The sequence below is a fragment of the Dermacentor andersoni genome, chromosome 1 (genome assembly GCF_023375885.2).
Source record: "Dermacentor andersoni chromosome 1, qqDerAnde1_hic_scaffold, whole genome shotgun sequence".
In the NCBI taxonomy this organism is placed as follows: Eukaryota; Metazoa; Arthropoda; class Arachnida; order Ixodida; family Ixodidae; genus Dermacentor; species Dermacentor andersoni.
The window spans coordinates 196,652,018-196,657,033 of NC_092814.1; positions in this window are offsets into that span (position 1 = coordinate 196,652,018).

A 5,016-nucleotide genomic window follows, 5' to 3' on the forward strand; every position below is an offset into this window, starting at 1 on the left:
CCATATCCATTTTGCCAGTCTTCTCAAAAGGCCTGGAAAAGGTTATATTTAAACGTCTTTCTGCATTTCTGGAAAGTAAAAACCTCTTAACTGACTGTCAGTAGGCCTTCCGTAAACACCAGCCAACACAGCTTGCCCTGTTGGATCAAGAAGAATTTATTCTCAAAAACAATGGAGAGCGTTTGCTCACACTTGCAGTATTATTAGATTTTAGGAAAGCGTTCGACTACATTAATCATTAACTTCTACTCAATAAATTGACTAACTATGGAATTTGTGGCGTTGCCCTTGATTTAATTAGATCATATCTAAACTCCAGAGTTCAGTTTACACACGTCAATAACGTCTCCTCCCAGTTAAGGAACACAAGAATAGGAGTGTCGCAAGGGAGCCTACTTGGCCCTCTCCTTTTCAATATCTATGTTAATTATATTGTCAATATTGACAATGACACCAAATACATCATCTATGCTGATGACACTACACTACTATTTTACTCTCATCATACCTCAGACCTGTTAAGGACTGATAATGCAGTACTAGATAATTACATGTGTGGTCCGTGAAAAATTGTCTCATAATTAACATTGCTAAAACTAAAGCCATAATATTCCAAGCCAAGAACAAAAACGCCACGCTACCTGCTGATATCACACTTAATTCGGAGAAAATTCAGCTAGTGAGCTCAGTAAACAGCCTAGGGCTCATTTTTGACCACGGTATGTCATGGAATAGCCACATATCACTTGTCCCTAAACTTTTGCAGATAGTTGGACTACTTTTCTCCCTTAGGTACCTTCCACGCAACGTAAAAATGGTTATATTTAACTCCCTTTTCATCAGTCATCTGAATTATTGCAGCCTTGTCTGGGGTGCCAAATCTGTGACAAATATTGATAGATTATTTATCAGTCAGAAAAAAATTCTCCGTGTGATGTGTGATGTACCATGAGACTCCCTGAGTGAACCTCTGTTCCAAGAACTGAAAATACCCTAAGTGCAAAGTTTATACCCTTACAGGTTAGTCCGTGCATACGTTAGGGAGTGTAAATCGAATAATTGTTATATCCGTTCCATAGCTAACCTTAAACTGAACATATACTATTATCAAACACAATCTCCAGAATACTGGTACGTAACGCACCCGCGCACTAATTCCCGAAAGCAAATGATTGCTAATGCGCTGCGTGCCCTGCTCAGCACACTGATCGCAGATGATATCGATGTTTTACAGTCTTCGTTAACTAGTCTGTATAATTATTATTGCTGCTAGCGCTGGTTTTATGCTTAATACTCTGCACTTGTTGATCACAATATTGCTTCTGCTACATAATCTGTTATTATTAAACATGACTGATCTGAGCGTCGTTTTTTTTCTCTCTCCATATTGCTGATTTCTTATTATTATCTAAGCTAAGTAACTTGCTTTGGTTTATCATTTCTTGTGTTTGTTTCTTTCGCGTTATTTTATTCGTCTTATTCTGCTTTATTGTTACCATTCCTTATGCACTGTTGTCCCTCCTGCTGCAGCCATAAAATGAATTTTAGGACTTCGTCAATCTGGCGACTCAGCTTTTTGCCTCAAGACCTGTCCATATTCAAATGTATGTTGTTTATGGGAAATAAAGCCCTTTTACTTTACTTACTTACCTTACCTACTTACCTTACTTACCATACTTACTGATTTACCTCACTTACTTACTTACCATACTTACTGATTTACCTCACTTACTTAATTACCTTACTCACTCACTCACTCACTCACTCACTCACTCACTCACTCACTCACTCACTCACTCACTCACTCACTCACTCACTCACTCACTCACTCACTCACTCACTCACTCACTCACTTTATAGCGCCCCTGAATACCCCTTCGGGCTTGGTGAAAAACATAGGCAGCGGATAGCATACGCTGCTGTGAACTTTTCAGCCAAGTTTTGCTGTCGTATTGACCCTTTTCACGGTGATCCCGTAGGCGCTGCCATGTTTGATCCCGTGGTGACGCATCCATTGCTTCCCTCAGCTGCCTCCGTTGTCTCCGTGTTTAAAATGCATATACATAACGCCGAGGCAGCTCTTCAAACCTCTGTTTCGGCGGATATCGCAGACGGTGACTGAATGGACCCCTACAAAAATGAGTTTAGACTGCCTATAAAAAGTCTATAGACTTTTTATAGACTACGTTGCCTTTCTATAGATTTGGTCTTTTGTTGATACAAAGTCTATAGGCTGTCTATAGACGAAAGTCGATACGGTTTCTATTTCTTTTTGTCTATTCGCAGTCTATAGAAAAAGTAGATAAGCTGTTTGTTTCTTTTTTGTCTACTCCCCCTCTATCGACTGCATATAGACGAAAGTCGATACAGTGTCAATGTATTTTTGTCTATTATTTGTCGATAGACTTTCTAAAGGTGAAAATCGATAAAGTTTCTATTCCTTTTTGTCTATTCGCAGTCTACAGACTGTCTACAGAAAAAAGTCGATATGGTGTTTGTTACTTTTCTGTCTACTTCCACTCTATACGCTACCTATAGACGAAAGCCGGTACAGTCTCTGTTTATTTTTGTCTATTATTTGTCTATAGACTTTTCATAGACGAAGGTCAATAATGTTTCCATTTCTTTTTGTCTACTCGCAGTCAATAGACGGTCTATAGAAAAAAGTCGATAAGGTGTTTGTTTCTTTTTTTGTCTACTTCGCCTCTATAGACTACCTATAGACGAAAGTTGATACAGTCTATATTTATTGTTGTTCATTCTTGGTCTTTAGACTGTCTATCGCCGAGAGTCGATAAAGTGTTGTTTATTTGTGTCTGCTCCCAGTTTACGTAGTTCTTCACAAACACGTATATTCACCCCCCACACACACACACACACACACACACACACACACACACACACACACACACGCACGCACACACACACACACACACACACACACACACACACACACACACACACACACACACACACACACACACACACACACACACACACACACACACACACACACACACACACACACACACACACACACACACACACACACACACACACACACACACACACACACACACACACACACACGCACGCACGCACGCACGCACGCACACGCACACACACATGGCTGCGCGAAAGGCCGCTCGAGGCACATTGCGTGTAATCGCGGGCTTCTTCAAGCTCGGAAACACACTTTTATGGAGCACGTGTTGAGCAACCGAAAGCTGCATCGGGAGTTTCTCATGTTGCTCTGCAATTTTGTCATCGATACTTTTAATCTAATTATAATAATTGGGAAGTTCATTAATTATTACTAATGATCTAAGCAGGGGGATGAAAAATAATCTGAGCATCTCCAAGCGACGGCAAACAATATTACCTTAGTTCTCTCCAGCTATGTAGCATTTGCATATTTTAAGGTCTGGCTCTAAGTGAAACACCTCGTACACTTCTTCGCAATTCGAATTATTCTCCACGGTTTTCTATATCACCGCCGATGAAGGCCATAGGGTGGGACGCCACCAAAGGTCATGTTAACTTGAGTGAACAGCCCGTACACCGATTCTGGTAAGGCGTACGTGAGATGAACTAGAAAACAGCCGATACTGTAAAAGCCTTATTGCTACAGGCTTCCTAGGTATACTTTGTGGCGCAAAGCACATGTCTTGAAAAGGGACAGAAGAAAGGAAGACAGTGAAGCGTCAGGCTTACATGCCGTCTATAGATTGCCGTCTATAGACAAAAGTCGTTGATCTCAGCCCAACCCGTGCATATATGCTGTCACCAAGCGCAGGGCACCGGTGGATAATACGGAGCTATGTTAAATATAAGCCACTGAAGTTGTATACTGCTGAGATCGCTGTAGAGCCCATTCGTAGACATTGGTCAGACATATCAGATTTGTTGACATATGATCTACGTAGTCGCTATCGGCAATCCCAAGACAGTCTTCACAGTTGTCACAGCATGACTATTGGGGCAGTAGAATACAGAAAACAAAACGCCGATCCACTCGTGATAATAGATGCTATGAACGGCAGCTTTAGCTTGAAGCGGATTCCAAACAGGCATCAGGCTAACAGCACAGACACTAGTAATGTTTTTAGCTGACAACGAAGACTTTGTGAGTGTGCGATGAACCGATGTCGCGCGTGGGGTGCGTGCGTTCTGGGTTGTGCGATTCTCAGATACTTTTCACGTTGTCCTCATATCTTAGCTGCATCAGTAACATCGGATGGTTTTTCGTTGACTGATATCCTGCACTATAAGCTCATCAAAGTTTCTCATTCACTTAAAATATTTGCCAAATCCTCTGAGCCCACCCTGTATTTCGCAGGCGGTATGCCTGCGTGGCCACGCATATGAGTACGTCACTGCTGTATTGATTGCTTTGACCTATCATGGCAACAGAAAATATGCACTAACATATGTGCGGGTATCACATTTGGCGGTACGCTGGAAAATATGCTAGAAATGCACTGTATTACTCATCGTAGCTGGCGATAATGCAAACGCCTGACAGGCCCTGTAACGACTTTTACAAACAGCGCATTCATCCAAGTGTGCGTTCCAGTTCCATACAACAGGCCACAGCGTTGATAATGCAATGTGCCAGCGCATTTCCTTCAGCCATGAAAGAAAATGAAAAATGGAAAAGAAAAGCAACCCGTTCCGCGCGCAAGGCGCGCAGAGAGAGAAAAGGCTCTCGGACTTCTATGAGCGCGCACACCCTCGTCGCCATGAGCTCCTGCGCATGCGCAATGGCAGCGACGGTGGTGCGCCATCTGTCCGCGTCAATTTGAATTCTCAACGAGTGCGCCAGGCTCATAAACGCTTGGTGCAGCTGAGCGCGGTGTCTGCCTGCACCTTGGTGTCTGTGCATGCGTGTCTTCTTTGTGGCATCACACGTTAGCTACACTGAACGGTAAGTTTTAGCAGAGATGTTTTCCGTCAATAGCTCAATAGTCAACAGGTGTGCGCATTTCGTAGCGCGAACCGCTGCATGTACCGTAA